The sequence below is a fragment of the Astatotilapia calliptera genome, chromosome 9 (genome assembly GCF_964374335.1).
Source record: "Astatotilapia calliptera chromosome 9, fAstCal68.1, whole genome shotgun sequence".
NCBI classification, from domain to species: domain Eukaryota; kingdom Metazoa; phylum Chordata; class Actinopteri; order Cichliformes; family Cichlidae; genus Astatotilapia; species Astatotilapia calliptera.
The window spans coordinates 23920089-23945038 of NC_137430.1; the positions used below are offsets into that span (position 1 = coordinate 23920089).

Below are 24950 nucleotides of genomic sequence, written 5' to 3' on the forward strand. Positions count from 1 at the left end.
GGTAATCCAGATCAATGTACAGTCACAAAGGTTATGTGGGGTGTCCTAGCAACCTTTAATGAGTTATATCTTGCAAAAAACACTAATTACTAATTTAAATAGATTTTTTAAAATCGATTTAATGAAAGCTATAATTTACCAAGAGGTATTTTCCACACAGCTGTAGAATATTTGCATGTTTTTATTATGAAACTAAACTTGCATATCTTTCCGCTGTGCAATAGTGGAGGGAACATACAAACTAACTGGAGAGGAAATTTTAGAAAAAGGGAACCCTACTTATGTGTAGTTTATCTTCTGAAACAAGTGTACATTTAACGCTATGTATAGATATCAGCAGGTTATTTGTAGAACAGCAAGCAGCGAATAGGAGACTGATGTATCAGTCTGTCTTCCTGAAAAATACCTATCACCAGACGAGTGAGATATAGGCCAGTGAAGTGACAAACAGCGAGGCAGTTTGCCTGGCTCAGCAAAAACAGCAGGCCTGGTCTGGAAGTATACTGTAGAGAACATATTCATTTGTTTAGGGAGAGTTTTGCAGGAACACCTCTATTTGTCATGGAGAACACGACGAGTGAAGGAGTGATTGAGTGGCCTGCAGTGAGTGACCCAGCCCTGGGATCACAGAGGATTGAAACAGCAATGGCAAAAGCTGAGGCTAAACTGGGAGGTAAGTAAAGGGCTCTTTCTGTTTTCCAATCTGTGATCCATGAAAGCCAGAAGTGCATTTATGCTACAGAAACTCTGCCTTACAACATTTATAAGAGCTCATCTTCCCACTTCTTACTCAATACAGGCAAAATATGTCTAGCAAAACATCAAGATGTTTTCATGTTCAGGTTTTTATCATGTTCAAGGTTTTGTTCTTTGTCTATTGTGTCTAGCATTTAGTTTTCCCAGTTTAGTTCTAGTTAGTTTTGCCTCAGGAGGCAGAGTGTGCATCTGCCTTTTCCCAGCCACAAATAAATGGCTCGCCTTTTGTTAAATCATAGTTTCGTTCCAAATGTTTTCATTTGGGTCCTCTTCCTCACCCCACACTGTCTGCCAGTGCAAAACATGACAAGTACTAACTCGGCTTGGCCTTGGCTTTTCTCTGGGTACTCCAGTTTCTTTCCTCAGTTCAAAGACACAAATAGAGAGGGATTAACTGGTCATTCTAATGAATGGTTGTGAATGGTTGTCTGTCTCTATGTGTTTGGTGACCTGTCTAAGGTGTACCCTGCCTCTCACCCCGTTACAGCTGGGATAGGTTCCAGCCACCTCATGATCCTGAATTGGATGAATGGAAAAAATGGATAGATGGAGTAAAAAAACAAAACAAAAATGTGATATCTTGACGAATGTGAGGCCAAAATATGAAACTATACATTCACCTGTGTGTGGTTTTGTATTCCTTTATTCCTAATTAATCTATTAGAATATATAATATATGGTTTTTACCCCTCAGCCGTAAAAAGGCTGATGAGGTCTTATCACCATACTGAAACACGTAAAGGGATCATAAAAATAAATAAATTTTAAAAAGTTAATTTTCAGATTTGTAATGATGTATTTCTTGAGCCTGGGTTGGAGGCCCAGACTAGAGGATGGCTGTGCAGATTGTCGGTTGTAATGTGTGCATCTAGTGATCACATATTTAAACTTCACGCAGCATGTGGCTTTGTTTTTCTAAACAAGGACTAACCAAGACCGACATTGCACAGCTATCTTCTGTACCCCTTACTACTCCATGCCCTACTGAGAAAACAGCTGATACTAGAAAAACGAATGGGAGCAAAGTCCTATAAACCTCTCATTGATGTAGCACATGTGAAACCAGGCTGCATGTTTTTGGTCTTAAACTTGTATATTATGCAAATGCTTGCATAATGCAGGTGCTTGCTAAAGTGTAGATGTATCACCTGCCAGTGCTGAATCATCCACACTGCCACACTGCAGCCATTTATTTCAGTATTTTGGAGTCCTGCCAGGCGAGGGCCTGCTGATTCATTCACCCTCTTTCCCCCCAAAATAGTGTCACTGCATTAATATTGCAGGACACGTGATATTTATGAACTACGTTATTTTCATTATTCATAAATACAGGCTTTTGCATGAAGCTCAAGTTTTAGTTTCGGAGGGGAAATAATTTATAACCATTACTAACTCAATTTGTGATTTAACAACTTGTGAATAAAGACTTGGGTAGAGTCGGGGCAGGTTAAATTTCAAGGCACTCTGCATCAGAATATTTTGCTTAGTAATAAAATTGCTGCAGTCCATAAGACATAATTCCCAAAATTTCAAATAATTGGCTCTGCATTGAGACCGTCAGCCTGGAAAATCATGAGCAAACAGAAGGTTTTTTACCTTGGAAACCAGCCTGGAGCACAGCACCTTTGGCTGTTTGGTGATGCCAGACTCATTGTTATGACCCATATGTGCAGGTGTAGTGAGCTCAGCACAGCAACAGTTTTCAGAGGAGAGATTTTTTTTTTTAGTTGTAGTGTTTGTTTTGAGGTCTGTGCTTAATTACTATTTTGCACCTTTTCACTGCCTCATTAATTTTCTGAGCACAGCCCGATGAATAATGTATTCACTTTAAGTGTGAGGAAGATGCAAGCAGCTTGAAAAAGCAGGAAGAGATTTATTTATTTATGTTTATTTATTTGTTTTTATTTCAATCAAAACCCTTGCATTGCCCACAATGACTGAGCAGTGATCAAAGTACACCACCACTACTGTTAGTGGTGAAAGCTTACAGCTGACTGGATACGTTTTTATATTTAACATGGGAATTTGTAGTAAACACTCACCGAGGCTTCGCTGTATGAGAAGTACTGATGAGACAAGTACATTATTATTTTAAGATACCGCCTAGAGCACTATCATGATCAATGTGAAATAAAAATAGCCCATTTAATGTTGCTGTAGGTTACTTTTACGATTCACTTATGCTGTGATATTTCCGCGGGCTAAAATATGAAAAGAAATGTGCCAAAGGAACATATCCTAACCAAAACAAAAAATCTTCATCAGAGTGCAGAAGGCAGCTGCAAGGCAACAAAGACAAACTCATCTGTGCTGCTGCATTTGAATGACTCTCCAGCAATCAGGCAGTTCTGGAGAGGAGTGCACAGGAAGCTTTTTGATTTGATCAATCAGCCACAATACACTGCATGATGAATATGCAGCTAAACATGGTGCTCCTCTCACAAAAGGGAAAAACTGAAGAAGTTTTAATTAAGATTCAGAGAATTTGAATTCAACCACAGAAGCTCAGCAGCAACCATAACAGGAAGCAGGAAGTCTCAGCAATTATAACGATAGACTGAGGCGACATCAAAGAGTGAAGTAAAAAAAATAAAAAATAAAAAAAAATCTCCAGGTTGCAAAAACATAGCTTTAATTTCCTACAATCTATACTGGATATTTATTATGTTTTTAAAAAATCATTTTACTTTGTAATGTGGAGAATGAACTGCATTCCCTTTTTTAAGACACATTTGACAGTTTTGCAGTAAATCCAGACAATTACTTCCCAGGATTATGCGCATCACGTCCTGACAACAAAGTGCAACTTCTGTGATGGCCGTTAATTGGTAGGAACCACGGAAGTTTTTGAAACTATGATGAAATATATTTTCCGTATGTCATTTTTTCGCTAAAGCATATTGCATCTTGAAATATACATATTTAGGGAGAGGCCCTGATGTTTCCTATCCTGAGGTAAAAAATAGATTATGCAACATCATCAGTTTGATTTCAAATGTGCTGCCATTCCTGACAAAATCTGAGCTCTGGGCATTAAGCTTAAAGTATGCTCTGGGGGATTTAGGTCTTTTGATGAAAAGGCCATTGCAAACACTTTTTTCCCTGTGTGATAGCAACGCGATTTCATCACTGTTAAAATGTTGTACTTCATGTAACTGAGGTTTATGACACTGTGTAGAAAATAGTGTTGAATGATTATTTTTTACAGTGGCAAGCCTGTGATGCCACTGAATTATGAAACAAATGCAAAATAAATACTTAAATTTCCATCATTTGAAATCTTGCAGAAGAGATATTCCAGGAAATTAGGCATGACAAATGATGAGAGCAAAATTGTTATAGTGTCTTATAAGTAGATCTTATACTGTGAAAAGTGCACACTCGGCTATGAGGTACACCAGGGAGAAAATTTTGTACCAACGCAGCAGGACTTGCTAGGTATCCAAGGAGCAATAATTTATGATTAAGTGCTCTAATGACTGCCTTTAAGGGGCAAAGGCATCATTCATAACACACTTTGCACCAGGTTTTCTAATGCTTATTCGTTCCAAACAAGTCTAACTCCCAGTGAGCTCCCATTAATTCACTGTTTGCCCAATCAAATTAAATGTGGCAGTCAGCGTCTGGGTTTGTTCATTCATGAGATGGATCTGATTGTGCTTTAGGCCCTGTCAGTGCATGCAGCCTGATAAGAGGCTTGCACAGTGATTGGGCTGATTGCAGAGTAGGCTAATGTTCTCGCTGCCATTGATGCAGAGCCCATTGTGTGCTGATCAGGCTGAATAACAAGGTTGTTATGGTGACGAGACCAACTCCAAACTCTGGTGTGAGCAATAACTTGTGGCAAATGAGAGATAGGATTTTGGACATTTTTGAGTGATCACCACAAAAGATAGTGATATCGTCACGCTGACATCTAAGACTGCAAACATTAGTCATCTCTCTGCACGACCAAATGTTACCATCTTCAGGATGTTTTTCTGCAAACTTTCAATTTTCAGATAAAGAAATACTGGAAGAAAATAGTCATTTGCTGAGAAGTGAACAAAATGAGACATAATTTCATGCCAACACTGAGTTTCTTCCGTCTTTCTAGACCTTCTGAGGAATACCTGTAAATTTTGAAACCCTCAAACCTTATTATGATGAACGGTAGCATGAGGTCCTGTCGCTTATTCCTTAGGCTTCAGTCGCTAGCATGAAAATTTATAGCAAAGCGGTATAAATGGCTGCACCAAAAGACTTTTTATGATTGCTTTGGTTCCTATAGTTGCATGGAAGATGATCTGTAAAGAAATGTCATGAAATGGCTGTGTGCAGACAGGAAAAGGACCCAAAGTGCAGACTCCAGAGACAGAAAGTAACTAACTCAGATTGATTGCTAAATCTCCAAAAAGTAACAAAACTGAGACTCCAAGGTGACCTTACACCAACAGCCCACACCACTAGATAAGAGTCAATCACAACACACACAGGGCTTAAATACACAGAGGGAGCAATCAGGGAATGGTTAACAGGAGGTAAACACAGCTGGGCAAAATCAGGCCTAACGAGACAAAGGAAGCAAAACCAGACCCATTTACATGAGACATGGACTTTCAAAGTAAAACAGGAACCATAACACAGAGATGCGAACTTGACAAGCGGATACAGCTGACAGGGGAGACAGAGCAACTAGAGAACACAGAGACATAAACCATAAGACAGAACTCTAACAAAGAAACCAAAGACTAGAAATGATAAATAATATAATAAACTCAAAATAAACTCAAAATCCTAACAAGAAATCTGGAAAACAGATGTTTGCCTTCAAAATAAAAGTTTCATCTTTTGAAATGTGTTGATTGGAGCGGAAAGGCCAACAAGCCAACCAGTTGGAGACGCATTTCATTACTAGCAACTAGAAGTTAACCGACTGGTATTTAGGCGTGCATGACCGGGACCTTACATGCATGAAATTCCGGTGTCTCTCATTCTCTTTCACTCAAAAACCTTACATGAAATGAAGCATGCAAACACTTAAGGTGGAGATATTTAAAGTTTAAGGGTACTTGTTTGTGTGACAGAAGACAGTGTGGCAAGGCAGCCGAATCATCCTTCAGTTGCAAAGCCCTTGTTTCATGCAGCAAACATCTCCAGGACCACTATTTGATTCAATATTAATATGCACTCAGCATGAAGAGATCTCTAATTGCCACAACAGCTTCAGCCATAATGCCCCACTGGGAGCTACACTTAACACTGTTTTCAGCCATCAAAATCCATCAAACTGCAGGAATCAGAGATCAAAGATGAGTGCAGTAACAATAAAAACACTGCAAACTCACCAACTCGAAATACTTCATCAGTAGTCCCATAGTCAGACATTGTCAAGAGCCTCTTGAAAAATGTCTCCAATGTTTAAGAGACCAGTCCCATTGGGATAGAGTAACTATTTAAAAAAATATCTTCACAGTTTTCTTAGTAAAAGCAAATATGTCATACTGATGGAGTTTCAATTTTTTTTTGCATTATTGGTAGGTGACTCTTTCTGTATTATTAGCCAGCATGAAACCTGGCTTTTAAATTGCAGCACACAGATTTTAGGCGCAGTTTGTTGGCTGTGTTACATACATAATTTTTTATACGTGCCATTTCCTGACCTTCACATTTCTTTGTGAGACAATTACAACACTGAGCAAATGTCTGCTTTTTAGTAATTACGGATTGAAGCAATTGAGGGCCTTTGTGTTCATCTTAGCAAAAATATCAGTGTCCATAACAGACCACAGCCAGACCATACCTCTTTCTAATTATAGCCCTTAAATGTCAATCAACTTCTGCCATGGAAACACAGCAGATGGTGTTCCTGCAGCTGTGTTCAGAAACTGTTTTGTTCCCTTTAGAAAAAATATCTGATCGCCACAATAATTGTAGTACAGTATTTCATATTTCAGGATGTCAAAGTGTCCACACCAACAGTTTCTACCAATCAACGTAAACAAAGTCCTTTAAAAGTAACAGCTCAAAGGTAAATATGACGAGTGGATACAGAGAAAGGTTATGAATGTCATTACGGCCCCTCTATGGACTTGGCGGTGAACTCATTCAAAGAAGTTCATCGTCATGGTTCTGAAAAGCTCAGATCTGGCCGAAACGTATTATACTCATAACAATAAGGCAATGTGATTCTGGCTACTTGTAATGGTGTAGATAATCAGATAGGCAGTGAACACAATGAGAGGCAGTGGACCTGACAGTATGGAGAGCCTGGATTAGACCTCTCTATGAAAACAGAATTACTCGTGACAGGCACTCGTGGCCTTTCATAGAGACAGCTCACAATAAGGGATAGAAAAAATAATCATTTCTAGTCATTTCTCTTATCAAGCTGCTCTTTTCATTTCCTAAGCTCACTATTGAATTTTCTCACTCAAGCTCAACATGAGGGATGGGGTCTCTTTTCTTTCATATGTGTCATCCGCACACTGGTCTTGCCCAGAGGTTAATAATGAAAGTTAAAAGAGTGTTGCATATTAATGCCAAAATCTATTGAGCCATACGGCAGAGCAATAACTGTTCTTCAGTGTAGACTGCTGTCTTAAAATAATTAATACAGCTGACTTGTTGGCCCATTCCATGCTTTGCCTGAATCACAAATCAGGGAAACTCTCACTTGGATTTATAGACAACCGCAACAGAAAGAAAAACGACATTTTGCAAAACACCTAGCTCGGTGAAAAGAGCTCTACACCTGAAGGAAATCTTTCTGCTGTGGTTTTATTTATTTATTTATTTTTTACCATGTTAACTTTAATTATTTCCAATTAATCCTCATTTACTCAAGCTCAACCTACTATAAATCAAACATAATGTACATTAAAACACTACAGCACATGCACCGTGTTAAATAGAACACTATTTTGTGTCTCATTTAGGGAGCTGTCAAGCACATTACTCATGCAAATTACTGTACATTTTCATGTAGGAGCAAAAACCCACACTAGATCCATTTTTTCCATTTGCATAGTAATGTTCTTCCAATTTGAAGATGGAACACTTGCAATACAGATTTTTTTCAGTTGATAGTCTCAACTTAATGTTGAATAAGGTTTCAGTGATTCCTGGATAATAAGCAATAACTACCTCATTAAGTTGCCTATTATGATGAACAAAATCGAGCGAACAGGGTATCGCTAAAATCTAAAATGAAAACATTTTGACACGTACGTTGGAGACTTTTGTATCTCTTGTCTGTCATTAAGATCAAATACTCAAAATCTGTAAACATGTCTTGGAATTTTCTGTGATGGGGTTCTTGGAGACTGTCCTCACCCACAGAAACTAAAGGATGGTCTATATGACGAATAGTTGAAGTATAACAATTATGGGTGTAATTCAATGTAGAATAAACATCCAAAAATTCTCTATCTTTAATCCGAAAAAGTCAGTGGTCATACACAAGCGTGCAGACAGAAGCAAACAAATTCGAAGGAGGAGCAGGAAAAAGGGAAAGAAACAATCAACAAGTGCAAACAGAAAGAAAGCAACACAATAGAGAAAAGCAAGGAAACAACATGAGGAATTCTAAAATATGACTGCAAGAGTTCATAATTAGTCTTTTGGGGCTATAGGCAGGTGAGCCATCCAACTAACGTTTATCACCAGAGTATTAATTCTGTTCTGTTACATTAATTCGACACAGCTTTAATCACATCACTTAACAATCAAAAAGCAGTACAGTTCAAGTTAACTGATTTCAAATCTAGAAAAAAATGTTAATCTAAAAATGGCAGAGACCATGTTTATTAAAGCCCAAGACCAACTTATGAAATGTTAACACTGTAGTTATGAGCTTCTACAGTCTTTTAGCCTGCTTGCTACACTAGCTACAAGTCAACTGCTGGTGTCCCGGCTCTGTCTCCTGGTCACCTGACTGCTGGACAAACTAGGCAGCTATGTTAGTGTAATCCCTGTTACGCCTGTTGCCTGACACCTGTGGTCTGGCCTTTAAGTAGGAGGCAGGAGACAGTACTGGATCTCTGGGCTCTTTACTGTCAATCACTGTAACATATGGAAATACAGAAAACCATGAGTTGTGTGTGTTGTATGTCTGCTAGGCTTTCCTCCGGCCACGCTGGAAGGAGCTGTGACTGGGGCACACATGCACACGCCTACGTCATCATGCATTTCACAACCACACAAATACACATAGACTCAAAACACATAGGCAGGAGATTAAAACACAAAATAAACTATTTAATAAAAAATGGGTGTTTTGGTGAAATTTATAAGCATTTAACATATTTGCTACACTAGCAAAGTTAACTAATGTTAAACGACTAAACAAAAATGCGAATATTTAAGTGTCTTACTCTCTTAGTTAAGACTGGACTAACAACATTTTGGTCCTTCTTTTTTCACTCCCAGATGGATAGCTCCTTTTAATTTTCATGTTGTGGCTTTTGCTGTTGTCATAAGGTTTGTTTGCTTGCTCACCATGTGCAAGGGGAATCAGGAGGGGCACTTCCTCACACACACACACACACACACATGCAAAACCTGGCCTGTGGCCCTGAAGCAGTTGCCACCTTTGCTTGATGGTAAGCGGCGCCTCTGGGAATAATATATACTGTTGAGGTTGACTGGATAACTGAACACGGGTCTGACAATAGAATTGTAGTAAACAGACCAATGGCTGCAAATGCAAGCAAGCGAAGTGTAAAATAAAACAGAATAACACAGGAAATGACTAAAACAGCACAGGCAGGACTAACGCAAGGATGGAAAACTACTAACGTAAGTAAAACTGGCTGCGATAGGCAATAAACAACGGTTACCAAATATAAACAGCGAGTATATGACATGAGCAAAGACATGAGATTTATAATATAGCAACCTGCAATAGCATGGAAAAGCGTATATTGAACAAGTATTTTCCCTGCCTACACATAGTGTTTCATGAACACACAGGAGGGAGGAACCAAACACGGGCAAGAGGTAAGCACCTGAAAAGCCAAATAACATGAAAACCAAATGAAATCAGAGAAGGCAGAGGATGAAAACAACACTAAAAACTACCTAAACTAATGAATAGCATGGGGACAAACCAGGGAGTAAAAGATTTTTGGTACTAATGTGAAAGAGCTGTGTGGCGAGATAGTGTTGTGAACATGAGGATGAATGGTTGTCTGTCCCTGTGTTAGTCCTGTGATAGATTGATGACATATCTAGGGTGTACGTTGCCTCTTGCCTCTCTGCGACCCTGAATTGAATCAGCAGAAGAGGATTAATGGATGGTTATTGAAGAGCTTTTTTTTAAAAAACAAAAGACAAGATATCACAGCACATAAAATATCGTCTCTCTGCCTCTTGTTTTGTTAGTGTGCTGGTTCTGCTCAACTTTTGTTTTGTTTGAGTGCAACAGAACACACAATAAATCCAATGCATCATCAAATTCCTGCTTCCCTCATGCCCAAATCAATTTAGATAATCTGCTAGGATGCCACTGATGTGGCACCAGTGACAAGTGCTAATATGCTCTGAAACATCACTGCACCTTCAAAGTCTATTAGATTAGGGCTTTGGATATTTATTAATATCAATTTTCATTCATGTATTATTCAGAATTTCTCAACTGACAAAGATTAGTTAGACTAGACAATGCTGAGGCCACCTGAGACGGGACACAGATGCTGATCCTGACACCAAATCTGCTTATTTAAACAAAAACTTTGGCTTACAAGAGAGAACAAGTAAAGCTGGAAGACAGGGAATAGAAAGGGGCTGCGTGCCACATGGAAAAGGGAAGTCAGAAGAAAGAGAGAAAGAAAGGGAGGAAGGAAGAAAAGCCAAGTATTGAGTAGATTTGAAGGTAAGACAGGGTATTGTAAATCCACCACAAACTCTCACAATCTCTTGGGGAACTGATCATCTCACAGTCACTTGCCACACTGTTGTCCACGGAGAACTGCTGAGTGTGCTTTTTCAAAGTCAGCAGGGCCAGCTGTCTCTTTGGCCACTGCTGATGAGATCAACAGCGAGTTTAAAAGGTATTGGGAAAGCTGGAAACCACTGGGCAAGTAATGAAAGCACGAGATTATAGATAATACCTCTCCCTCTTGCCAACTCGTATGGACTACACAGTTTGATTCAGTTCAGCCTAATCACATCATGAAGGCTTTTATGTTACATTTCATGACAGTATTATTTGCCGTTCTTTGTCTCTGAGCCAAAAGCAGTGTAAACATTGACATAGCCTCAGATTAAAACCTTTGTGCGATGTGAGGAGACTGCAGAGAGATGTAGATGAAACATTTTTTGGGGATCCACTATGTTAATTGCACCGTGAAGTTGAAACACTGACATACAAACAACTATAGTTCAGTAGCTGAAGAAGGGATTCTGGGAGTGACTTTGTATTGATTGATGCCTTCATAACGCGTGTTAAATATTTTAGCAGGTGAGGTGATTAGGTGATTCCTTGACCCTTTTTTGGCCTGCTACAAAAAAAAAAAAAAAAAAAAAAAAAAATATATATATATATATATATATATATATATATATATATATATATATATATATATATCAGTGTTGTATTTCTTCTCCTCTAGCAACTATCACCATGGTCTGGTCTGTGACCAAATGTAGCATTACTATCAGCTTTGACTGAAAAGCTTTTTAGTTTAGGATGTTAGAATGCCAAATTTTGTAAACTGCCTCTAAAACAGAGTAGTTTATGCACTTGAGTGATGAACTGAAGAATTATAACTGATGATCAGAAATAAAAGTTTTAATTTTGTTGCTTCATTTAGAGAAAAACTGCATTGATATTATGCATGTGCTATAACCATCATCATCACATCACATAAAATGTTAAACAAAAGACCACAATGAAGTGCTACAGATTGTTACTACTACTAAAAATATCCCCAATTTGCCTATCCCCACTAATTACATGTCTTTTGATTAAAGGTTTCTAGACAGGCTTTGGACCATGGACTCTGGAGTACCCGCAGACAACCCAGGCAAACATGCAGAGAACCCAGCAAGATGGAGGAGTTAAATTCAGGACCTTCTTGCTGTGAGATAACATTGCTAAACACAGCACCAACTGTGCTGCCCCATACCCGCTGTGCCACCATGCTGTCGCTAATATTAGACAAAGACAAGACAAATACATTTTAAAGTGCAGTTAATAAATGATAATTCCATTTATTAAATAAAAAAAGATAGTTAAACCTACCTGGCTCTAGATGTGAAAAAAAATTGCCTTTCACAGAAAGAGCAGATTTCACGGTTCCATCAGTTATAACGAACAGTCCAGATCCTGAAGCTGAAATGCACTGCTGCTTTTTGGTCAGCAGTGGTTTTTCTTCTTGAAACTCTCCCATGGATGCCATTTTTTTGTCTCTTTATTATTGCTGAATCATGAACTATGACCTTAACTGAGACAAGTGAGGCCTGCGGTTCTTTAAATTTTGATCTGAGTTGTACGGTGACCTACTTGATAAGTCTGCCATTAATCAGGAGGACATGGTGCATCTAATGAAACTGAACTCTCACAAGTCATTGAGAGATTGAAAAGTGAGGAGCAGAAACTTGCATTGACTGGTTTGGTGAATGGGGAACTCTTGAAGGTGTAACATAATCGGCGGACTTGGTATGGGTGATGATTATTACTCAGAGTTACTGTATATACCAGTTAGAACAGCTACATGTGGCTTGTCTAGATAAGGAGATGTTGTAGATCATAATCAATATTAAAGTCAATTTGCAATTGACAAATATCAGATCCACCTTCTTCTCATGGTTGGTTTTCATATTGAGTTCATATCAGAATTCATACTGAACCTTCATAATGGGACTGAAAGCACCACTGCTGTTAAACAGAAAAAAAGGTGACCTAATATTAAAAACAGTCTGAAAAAAAACCCCTTTAATATGAATATATATATTAGTGCTGCACCTCCTATATATATGAGCTACACACCAACTGATGACTTGCTAGAAAAATCAGGGGATGGGGGGCTAAGCTTTCCAGCTCAAGCCTTTCCAAAATGAACACACATGGCCATGTATGAAGAAATTTGCAGTATGAAATAACCTCCAAGTCAGAGAATCATTTAAAATTAACAAGAGGGATGATATCTTGTCGCTTCTACAAGGTCAAGACCATAACATCATTTGTTTTGCCACTTTTCCCTTTAGCATGAATCACTTCATCCTCATAGTCCGTACTCTCCAGCTATGTCCTTCAAATACATCCTGCCGGACTGTGTGTAATTGCACCATGACAGGACCAATTCCTCAACCCCATCAATCACTCCTATGGAGATATGGGCTTCTTCCTAACAAGACTACTCCCATCCTCCCTCCTCCCTTTTTCTTCCTGATCTTCTCCCATGGTTTATGGTTATAGTGATAAATAACAGATCCAATTTTCAGCAGCCTTCGTCCAAGCCCAGACTTCCTGGCTGGACCAGAAACACAGTGTACTGAGTGATAAATTGAGCATGCTGGGCTTGTTACAGGTTTTTCTTATTTAAGCACTGTTGTGCTGCCTTTAAGCACTCCCTTGCTTGGGTATGTGATGTTTACTTTGTGGTTTGCGGGCCACAATCGAATAATTAATATAGGGGCCTTGAAAAAAGAGAAAGTGAATGCAATGCATTTGTGGTTCACTGGAAAATAAAACAGTTAAAATAGAAAGAAAGAAAATGAATTAAAGCTAGCCAGTCTTTCAGAAACAAGTATCTAACAAAGCCTCAAGGGAGGTCAATGTTTGGAAAGAATCAGATACAGTAGTCTGGGATTCCTCAGATCTGCGGAGAAAAGATAAGAAGTCCGTTTAATGGAGCTTTGGCGTTTCTAAATAGCTTGTTCTGCTGGACTAAGTGATTAGTCTACACAACAGAATTGACCAGGAGAAGGATCTTTATGCCCTTTAATTAATGTATTTTTTGTACTACTACTGTAGGCTTTTGTTGCATCCAGAAACAGATCTGAAATGCAGCAGGTTCAGAGAAAGGGTATTCTATTCATAGCATGCAAAATTGAGTCACTGAAAGCCTCTCTTCATCTGCACCAATATAAAGACTGTTTGTGTTGTGATGTTTAGTTTCTTATCAAAAGAACAGAAGTGGAAAGAGTGCTTCCAGAGCCTGGTGATAGGATCTCACTGGCACAGCTATGGGAAAACTCTGAATGTACAAAACTGAAGCACACTCTATACAAACCAAACCAAACCTGTGTTTTCATTGGAATTAGGTTTAGCTCTGCTTGAGAGAACTAAACAAAATCTAAATTTAAATCGAAATGTCCCCTGAGGTCCTGGTTTGAAGTCTTAACCCTGGCATTTTCCTTTCTCCCCGTTTCCCTTTATATATATATAAAAAATATGCTACCAAATGTACTAAAGATACCCTTGACTTTCTTGGTTGGTCCCCCGGTGCTGTACTGTGGCCTCACATGGCTCCTAAATAGTTAGGATAGGTTAAAATGCAAGAGGACAAATTTCCCCACAGGGATGAATAAATAATAGCATACAGATTCAAAATACCAGCTGTTTGCAAAGAACATAATACATAATACATATTTTTATTACTATTACTTGTCTTAGTCTTGCCAGTATTGGCAGGTCTGGCACTGAACATTAATACAGCCTAGTTGTTCAGTCTGGCAGCTTTTATTGTGTGTTTGTGCAGAACATGAATCAAATATTCATCTCGTTAATTTGCACAATGAAAGTTCTGTTTATACAACAAATGCAATGAAACAAACTACATTTGCAAAAGTATCATCATGTAAGAACATTACAGCACTATGTTATATTTCCATGCTAGTATATGGTTTAGTGTATTCACTTTAGTCTGTTAGTTACGTAGCAACATGGATTCATAATGGATTGTGCATAATTAAGGTTTTGTGGATTTAAAAAAGATGTTAGGGTCATCAAATGAAAATCATAGGATGCCTTTAGAGGATGCTAAAATTCTACAAATAGGTTGTTTTTGCCTGTTGGTAGGTGGTTGATTACATGATGATATATGACGAAGAGAAGAACCTACAGGGGGCTAAGTTGCATGCCAGGTTTGATTCTGTAAATCCTCATTCTGTAGGAGGAGTAGATAGAGATTTTATGTATTATGGTAAGATGAACTGATAAAAGAGGCTCTGTAGGAAGTCTAAAGCGTGGATAATAAATTTCAATTCTTAGCATTTTGGTTTACTGTCACTGCCGGTATTGTACTACTGTAAGCACAATCTGCAGCACGCTGCTGTAGCTTCTAAAAACTTAACAGTGGACAGTGTAAAATGTGGAAATTGGGTAGCTGGTAGCCAAAGGAGAAATCAGTGGGCACAGAACCAGATATTTACCTGAAAACGTAGTGAAGGACAAAATCGATGAAAAGGAGATTATTACGATTATTACGAGGATAAAAACGATTATTACGAGTTTCTTCCTCTTCCTCTTCTTCTTCTTTTTTTTAAGTAGGTCCAAGATAGAAAACTATAAATACGCCTGACACCATAATTTGCCATGTTTATTTTCTAATGATAACCTTGCTGGGACTTCCATGCATACTACAAAAACAGAGACCATCATCCAAATTACACCGGAAAAAACAAAAAACATCTGGAATTTCCTGTGAAATTCATTTGCAAAGTTAATGAGCTTAAACACACAACCTCTTACCAACAAACAATTTACATATCATTCATTTTGCCCATTTCTCCTTTCGAGCTAAACGAAAAAAGTTAAATGTGATTCTCAAAGCTTGCAGGTACATGTCGGGCTTATATATACTTGACTTATTTGTTTTGAATAAAAAAGTCACTTACTTTTGGACTTTTTAAATTTATTGCCACTGAAATTCGTTATTGATGGGCGAGCTCTCCAGACCTAGAACTTTTCAGCATGTGGCAAAGCAGAGTAAAGCAAGATGTCTTTTTCTTTTTACATTATTGTTCACATAAACATATTCCACTATGAACATCAGCATACTGTATACATAATAAGCTGTCTTGATTGAAGCCATCCTGCTGAATAATGATGTGTTTATACTGTATATTTGAGAACCATTAATGCAAAATAGGCTTGGGGAGGTGATGTTTACATTATGGGTAAAAACAGCAATGGATGTTCGCTCAGTAGCTGCTCACACTGGAGTGCTTTATTTTCAAAATTGCTCATCCTGCCTGAAAAATCCATCATCTTTAGAGTAGATATTTACAGCCCATGCATGTCGCCGCACCCACCGGCAGACACTAAGTGAAATAAAGAGACAGGCGGAGAGAGAGAAAGAGAGAGAGGCTGGCTTAAATGTCTGAATTTGCGTCCCCGCAGAACCCATATGGAAAAGAAATAGAAGAACCTTATAAAAGAGCTGCATAAGATGTGGCCTACTTCATATTGTGAATCATATAAGACTCATATGATTGTGGCCAGTTTCTCATTACTTTCATATATTGTTTTAGTAAGTATCCAAAACATACGTTTCATTTATATAATTTTTCAAGGGATCTTATATTTGTTTTCACTCTTTTATGCTTTTCATACAAGTTTCACACAAGACAGATACAAACTTTATAAGATTTATATATATCTTTTCCATATGGGAATACTGGTCAGCAGTCTGCGTTTACAGTGTATAACCTTGCTCTCCACTTTCCTCTCCAGTTTGAATCTGTGAGCACAAACAAATAAATTCTTGTAAAGCGGGAATCAACAGAGCCAAAGGCAGAGGCGCTTCATGGTCCTTGATGCCAACAGGAAAAACAGGATAGGTTTTTATTGCTTAAAGGCGTCAGACTCGAGAAACCGTGATAATCTGGGTTCTGACTGCAGGAGCATTGTTTACAAATACTCAGCTTTCTAAAAATTTCCAGGATAATACTAACCTTGCATTTGATGGTGGATTTTCTTTTTGGAGGTTTAATCCACATTTTGACTCAAGACATATCTGAACAAATGTTCCATTAGCTTATTTTTTTTAGTCCTCTTTTACACTTCCAAGGTTTTTGTTCAACTCCCCCTACAAAAAATCCCTCGATGAAAAAAATCTGCGGCAGCAAACTCCCCCACTGTATGACTAGCATGACTGCTTTACTTTTCAGCCTTTTAAACAGCCTTCTCATGTTTTGATATAGTTCAAGTTTCAAGTTCAAGTTTATTCATTTATATAGATTTTTTAAAAACAACAGTTGTTGACCAAAGTACTGTACAATAACACAGTCAAAGCAGAAGACATACCAAATAAAATAGAACATAGATTAAGAGACAATAGAATCGTGGAAAGAACAATAGGAACAGACTCATCTTGATTTAAAAGCCAGAGAGTAAAAGTGGGTCTTTAGAAGGGTTTTGAAAGTCTCCAGTGTTGGAGATAGCTGTGACAAAACTTTACAAAAGTGGAATCTAATTTCTTTTAAACTACCATTTCCTCTGATGGCTCGAATGACAATGGCAAGAAATGGGCTATAGGTAAGATTTTCCAATGTCTAGATGTTAATGGAGCGTTTTATTATTATTATTGTTGTTAAAAAAGAAAAATCTATATTTTCATTTACAGAGATGTACTGGAAGTCTTTTTGATGTCTGTATGTTGGGAGACTGCTGCATGTTTTCTTCATGCCTCTGGCTACACTGGAGAAATAAAGCCTCTCACTAGGAGAAAAGTCTAAACCAGCATTTCAGTGGGCCGGCTCGTAGTCTCACAGCTCATTATGATTTAAATGAAAACACCAACCACCTCGGCTGCTATTTTAGTAACATTAGCCCACATGTTGGCCTGGCGTTGAATTATCCTTTTATCCTTGCAGTTCTGTTTTGTAGACACAGCTGACCATTTGGACACTGATTTGCTAACAGTCTTGGGGTAGGAGGAAAGGCTTAGTGGGTATTTGTGATGCATAAGAGGACAGCTGAATCCATATTTTGTCAACACTCTTCATCCCATCATCAATACAGGTGTTTCTCTCCTGAGTCTGCTGCTGTGTGGATCCAGATTTTTTTTCTTTCTCCATCTGTGGCTTCTGCTCCATTGGGTCTGCGCCCTCAACTCCATGGCAGTCTGTGGCGTTTCCGAACAGGTTAATGGACTTCTAACCCCTCATCGCTGATTAGCATGATTAATCAGACAGCCGAGTGCTCCCCGATTCCCCTCCTATCCTCTTTCCTTCTGCTCACTCGCTCTCTATTCCTGCCAGATGGTATCAATGCAAAGCTGAGAGTAGAGGAAAATCAAAGGTAGGCTTCAGAGGCTTGAAAACCAAGAAGGCAGCGCAGTTATCTCCTGCTGTTCTCATGACACGTTTACAGGCTTCATGCACTCTGTGGAGAATAACCTCAAGAGAGAGTGCAAGTGACTCTTGACTACACGGCCTAAAGCACAGCTTTCTGTAGGGCTGTATAGGCGTATATATAGAGATACAGGGAAGTACGCAACTGCTTCTTGCCTTTCTGCTGTTTTTGTTAGGCTGATATGTGAGGTTGATCCTGATCTCTTACTTTTGGTTAGAGATAAGATAAGTTTCTCAAAATGATGAACCCATTAATGATTATATCTATATAACAGCATGGCACAGACAGGGAGTTGTTTACTTTGATAATGGTGTTCAAGGGGTGCTGGTCTGCACATATGGCAGAAAAAAAATTATTTGGAGAGCAAAATTTTCCTGCCTAACCAGTAGACTGTGTTTGCTTTAACAACATGGATTATGAGTTGAGCACATTTCATCTAAAAAGAGCAGCAGCGGGAAATGTGATCGCTAAACACTAAAGCTTTTCTCAGAAAGAATTACAGGTAATAATGTCAAGTTGCTTGTGAATTCACGTGCAGTTGGAACTCGTTTCCAATGACCAGGAATAATGTAAAAAAACACTATATAGGATCATGCTGAATGTAATTATTTCTGTTCCAAAACAAATACAGAGGAGTAACTTATTAAAATGAGGTGGAAAAAATAAACATGAAGAGTTTAGATGTTAAAAGGAAAAAATAAACTGATTAGAAAAATACAGTGTGGAAAGCATTAGAGAAAAACTGATTCTGCACAGGACGTTCTTGGACAGCAGTCCCAAGGTGACTGACACAGTTACATCTAGGAAGATGTTATTAGTTCATGTGCGTGTAAAACAACCATGAAAAATCCAAAGCCCTCAGTTGGTGTCATTAGCTGGAAATGTCAAGGTGGGCTTCAAATGGTGGGAATCACAGGGCTGGAGGCAGCCTTTGGAGAAAAGAGGTTATGATATTTCCATCTGCTGTCCCTCCGTGCACTTCCTCTCTGGTAAAGCCAGTGAATATTGTGATTCAGCACAGAGGTGGCATATTGCCATTGCCATTGTGTTTTCTATGAGAGGGAAGTGCTGATGAGGAACTGTGCCAACTTTTCTTTTTTTTTATTCAGCGGTGACATGTTTATGAAGAAAGCTCAATTTTCAAAAGGTATGGGTGTTTGTTTTATTTGCAACAGATGAAGATAAACCCTTACAAACCCTGTATTCTGAAGCCTTAACTGCATGATTTAATCTGAATCCAATTCTCTTGATTCTCATTGTTGCTCCACTGTGCTCGGGGAAGGCGAGCTTACAGAGCACAGGGAAATGAGAAAATGAGTTTCAGCTGCAGCTCTTTCAGACCTTCCCCAGAGTCCCATGGGCATACTTATTTCAAATTCAAAGACAAAATAATTAGAGGCTGTTTTGTTGAGGGTACCCTTTATTTAAATCGGATCAAAGAACTGTGCAGGGACAAAGTAGCTCTCTGAGATGTAGGGTCCATGTTTCGTGTAGTTTATTTGGTAGACTTTACAGCATCTACATTCCACACAGATGTCAACTAGACACAGATTCGTTGACCACAGGAGTTTGGGCTTTTCCCCTTGACTTCAGCAACGACATCAAGGTAACTTAATGAAATAGTGTTGAAAGCTGGATAATGCTTGTGTGATTTTATGATCATCTTAGCAACTATGACAAATGTATCTTCCTGGTATCTGATAGGTTTAAAAAAAATAAAGAGGATTAAGTTTGGAAATAACAGATAAAAAGAACTGTTACATACCAAGTGTGAATTCATGGTACCCTGCTGTATGTAGATAGTCATTATTTTTAATCCCTTGAATGATGTCATAAAAGATTTAACAGAAAAACCAATGTGAAATGAAAATAACAAATAACACTGACCCGATTTTATTTGTCGTGCAGGTAATAATTTTAGTGTCTGTGGTACTCTGAGCTTGTGTTTTCAGCCTTTATGTTTCTTTTAGTGCAAAGACCAAGATGTGGTGGGAAAAAGTCAAGGACTGCGACATTTTTGAATTCACAACTCTTTCAGAATTAAATATTTAAACCGTTTAAGTATCTTGCAGTTGAGTTTCCACAGGGTGGTACTGATACTTTAACCGTTCTCACAGGGTACACGCATAGGTTGGTTGTAGTCGGCTTGAGTCAAAACAGCAACAGGTTGCAGTTGTAGTTTTAGGGGTGGAATTGCAGGTAAGACTTGTCTGTTTTCTACTGGGAACATTTCTCTTTTTTTCCACAGGTGATGGTATGATCTCTCCAAATCCATATTTGGAACAGTGAGTATTTCTTTGTGAGCAAGAATGGGCGAGGCAGGTTTCTCCAAAAGCCAGGTGGGCGGGAACACCAGGACAGACTGTGAGCAAGGAGGACAGCATTGATCAACAAATTAGAATGCACACAGTTTCAAAGTAAGAGGCCTGAATTACTCCACCATATTGAGTAGCTTAACAATCCAGATGGGAATAGAGAAGAGAATTGTGGTTATATACTGCTGGAGATGAAAGCTGAGGCTCAGGTGTGCTGGAGGAAACTGGGACAACCGCACCTACTTCAGGGAGGGTTAGGACTCAATCCCACACACATATGCACACAACAGAGAGAGGAGAGAGAGAACAGAAAGAAGGCTCTCTCAAAGGAGCACTTATCTCTCCCGTCAATGCCAGAGTGGTCATTTGTGAGCTTTGGAAGTATTCCTAGGAAAAAAATGTTGACAATTTGTTACTGTAAAGAAATGCAAATCAAATAGCCCGTGTTAGCCCAAAATCCTAAAAGAAGAATTTGTCACATGTCAAAAATGTTATCTTTAGAGGACTTTTGGAGGAGATGTGGGGATGAATGCTGAATTAGCTAGTTAGCTAGAATTTGCTCTTTTGAAAATGATGATTGATGTTTATCTTTCTTTCTTTCTTTCTTTGTTCTCTCTAGTGAGAGTGTGTTGTTATTGATTGAGTTTCTAAGCTGATTTCTTTATTTCTTAGCTGCAAGTGCAGTTAGAAATGTTTGTGAGAATTTCAGATGTTTTACTTATCAACATAAAGAACATCGGCGCTTTGGGCTCCTGCTGTGTCAGGTTCATAGGCAAGTTATTTCTTATATAATTATTTATTAGCATCGCTTCAATTTGCAGTCCTATTAAGATGTTTGTTTGCCTCCTCAACATAATTATGTTGGTACATTTTTGTAATCAAATCATGATTCCTTTATCCTAGTTGCATTAATGAGATGGGCTTTCCACTAACACACTCACTAACACAACTGCACAGGTACCCCCTGGGGCCCGAGTAATATTAAATTACTCAAAGCTCAGTCAGCCTACTAAGTGTGATATACTGTGGGGAAAAACACAGAAAAAAAATATGGTTAGAAGTAAATTATAACAGGATCCTTTGTGGGTTTTTTTGTCTAACTTCAGTGTTTCAGGGTGTGTGTGCACAGGCGAGCGGGTACATCTTAGTGACTTTTATAAATTCATGTCTGACTTTAAAAACATCTAACGTGGTGACTCGCTTGCCCACAAAACAAACATAACATGTTTGGTTTAGAGTGTGTGAATTTGTGGATGTTTGAACGCTATAATTGCCTGTCAGTGAATTCTGAAGCCGAGGAGTTAATCACCTTTACTGTGTGTACATTTAGTCCCTTTATGTGTGCGATGATATAGCTGACAGTAAAGTGACAGTTTGGGGTTTGCTACAGAGGTGTGAGGTGTTATACATTATGAGTAGGAACATTTATTGGATATGAGAGGGATTTATGTTATATGTCGTAGCATGTTTTCCAAGTGTTGGCTATAGGGTCTCCATGACAAAATGTTACAGTCAATACAAACACTTAATCTGATTAAATTCATGAAATACTGAAATACTGTGGAAATAAATAAAGTATGTCACCCATGTGTCTGAACTCTAGGTGCCTTTGATGTACCTTTGAAACTAGCTTCAAAGCTCAGGGACCAGCTAGGGTTTGTACTGATGTCTTTCAGAGGGTGCAAAGGGTGTGCTGGTGTAGGAGAAGATATGAAGTATTTCATTGTGAGGCTGAAGAAGCAACTGCAGGGCAACCTTGGTCACAGAGTTAAATGGAGGGTCCACTTTTTAACAAATGACCCATGTGCTGCAATAAGTGAGAAATAACCCAGGCAGCATTTGGCCTTATTTGTGTTCAAGGTCACTGGAGGCTGTAGTCTATCTCTCCCACCAAACACAGGAAGACACACACGCACACATACGTGCATCACACGCACAGACACACACTGTGAGTGAGTTTGTCTTTACCATCCAAAAACACTGGACTTGATTCATGTGTTTTCCATCCTGTGTATGACATTTCATTTTGAGATACAAACTAAAGGTTTTCAAAGTTGGCCTGTATGGAAGGTTGTTTTTTTTTTTAAAAAATCAGTAGTTCAGAGGTTTAGGTCTAGAAGACACTTTCTTTAGAAGCAGTAGTCAGGCATTATTATCCCAACACTACTGTTTTTTATTTTTATTTTTATCTGTTTTACATGTTTGTGGAACCAGTAAGCTCTCTGATAGAATAGAATAATCATTTAATTGTCCCACAAGGGGAAATTTGGTTGTAACAGCAACAAAAACAAAAACTGATCAGGAAGGCTGGCTCTGTGGTCGGCATGAAGCTGGACACTCTGGTGACAGTGGCAGAGAAAAGGACACTAAAAAAACTGCTGTCATGGTCTCCGTGCCTGCCCGGTCGGCCCCACAAGGCTACATTTGCTGTTTCGGTTCTCTCCCTCTCTGCCTGGGTGGAGCTCACTGTGGGCTCCCGCCCTTGGCCCACACACCTGACGACAATCACCTGTCATCACCGGGAGCACTATTTGAGGCTGGAACACAGATCCTCTCGTCGCTGGATGATTGTACTACTGACGTTAGTGTTCTCACAGCTCTTGTGAACTTGTGCTTCGTAATTTGTGATTAGTTTGTGACTTCCCTTCTCTTCTGCTTCAGACCCCCCCCCCCCCCCGACCTGCGACCTCCCTGCCGTGTGAGCATGTGTGAGTGTGGGCAAGAAGACGTGAGCGAGTGTGAGAGAGCTACCCTGTGATTCCCTGGAGTTTTGGATTCCCTTCACTGTATATATATTGTGCACTGGAACTGTAAATAAACTGTATTTTGGAGACATCTAACCACTCTGCGCTTGAGTCCCTACAACCAGATCGTGACAACTGCTGGAGATTATGAACAATGCTGGGCATCCTCTGCACACGGCCATTAACAACCAGAAGAGTCTGTTCAGTGACAGGTTGCTTCTCCCCAAAACAAGAACTAACAGACTTAAAAACTCCACCCGAGGGATTAATAAAGTTTTGTCTTATCTCTTATCTTATCTAAAAAAGCACAAACAGAACAGGACACAGAACAGAAACGGACACAGTTTTTACAGAAAAAAATATTTACATCACGGACAATAGTTACAAAAATAAAGTACTGCACAGTTATGAAGATTAAATCAGCAACTCCAACCTGATATGACGTAGATATTTGACAAACTTTTATCTAAATCATAGAGCGACCTTAAGAAAATAGTTATGTCATGGTTTTGGATTTTGCTGATTATTATCAGGGCTTAAAGTGGGCTGGTGTGGTCTGGAATGTTCCCATTGCCCACAAAACATCCCTGCGATGCGTTCATGGTGCAGATGTAAATGAAGAGGGTTGCAGTACTTAGTCTCTAGCTAGCACTACAGAAGAGGAGCGAACAAACAAAATGATCAGTTTTTAATGGCAGGTAATTTTCAAACACCTCATAAATAAGACAAATATCTGTGTATAAATATGTACATTTTGCTCACATTTTCACTCGACATTTTGTAACACATTGCTTCTGCCCATGGCTGTGAAAAACCTGCACTTATCTAGAAGTTAGATAACTTTTAGATGGAACAACATTTTTGTCCATTCAGAGGTGGACTTGCTAATGTCTTTTAGATCATTGTCCTGCTGCATAACCCAGGTGAGCTACAGCTTCAGGGCACAAAAATGTCTTTCAGGGCTTTTTTTTGGGTAGAGAATCTTTTATGGCGAGTAACTATTGACTGTTGGTATGATGCTCTTTTATTCAAATACTATGGCCCAGCATCAGTCCACAGAATATTTTCCCAAAAGTCTTGGTATGTTTTTGGCAAATGTGAGATGACTATTTGTGTTCTTTTTGGTCAGCAGTGGTTTTTTTCCTTAAAACTCTCCCATGGATGCAATTTTTTTTACCCAGTCTCTTTCTTATTGTCGAATCATGAACACTGACCTTAAATGAGACGAGTGTGGCCTGCAGTTCTTTAGATGTTGTTCTGGGTTCTTTTCTGACCTCCTGGATGAGTCATCAATGCACTCTTGGAGTAATTTTGGTAAGCCGGCCACTTCTGGGAAGGTTGACCGCTGCTCCAGGTTTTCTGTATTTGTGGATAATGGCTCTCACTGTGGTTCACTGAAACACTTTGAAATGGCTTTGTGACCCTTTCCAGACTGATAGATGTCAATGACTTTGTTTCTCAGATGTTTCTGTCATGATGTGGTGGTTTCTTGACTCAACAGGTCTGGCAATAATCAGGCCTGGGTTTGGCTAATTAAAGGAATTTAAGATTTAACGGGTTGGGGTGGGCAGTTACTTTTTTCATATTGAGCCAAGTAGGTTAGGATAAATGATTTTTTTCTTAAATAATAACATATATGAATGACCTTTTGGACTGATTTGTAGACTTTGCCTTTTTGCTGGAATTGTTGGCTTCACTGACTGATCTCCTGATACTGACCTTTGCTTTGATGGATTAAAAGATTTGGATTTGGGGCTGTAACCCCGATATCCTGTGTCCTGCAATTGGGCTCTTTCCTTCAGAGAACCATTTTTCAGTGGGCTTTAGAGATACCTTTGGACAGAGCCAGGA

At 38.9% G+C, this 24950-nt stretch overlaps 1 long non-coding RNA gene across 1 annotated transcript; it reads left to right on the forward strand.

Moving 5' to 3' along the window:
- The first annotated feature begins 434 nt into the window (after positions 1 to 434).
- LOC145430965 (uncharacterized) lies at positions 435 to 11979 on the forward strand. Its single transcript, XR_013911324.1, has 2 exons — positions 435 to 673; positions 11710 to 11979. It is a non-coding gene; the product is annotated as an uncharacterized LOC145430965 (long non-coding RNA).
- Positions 11980 to 24950: the final 12971 nt, after the last annotated feature.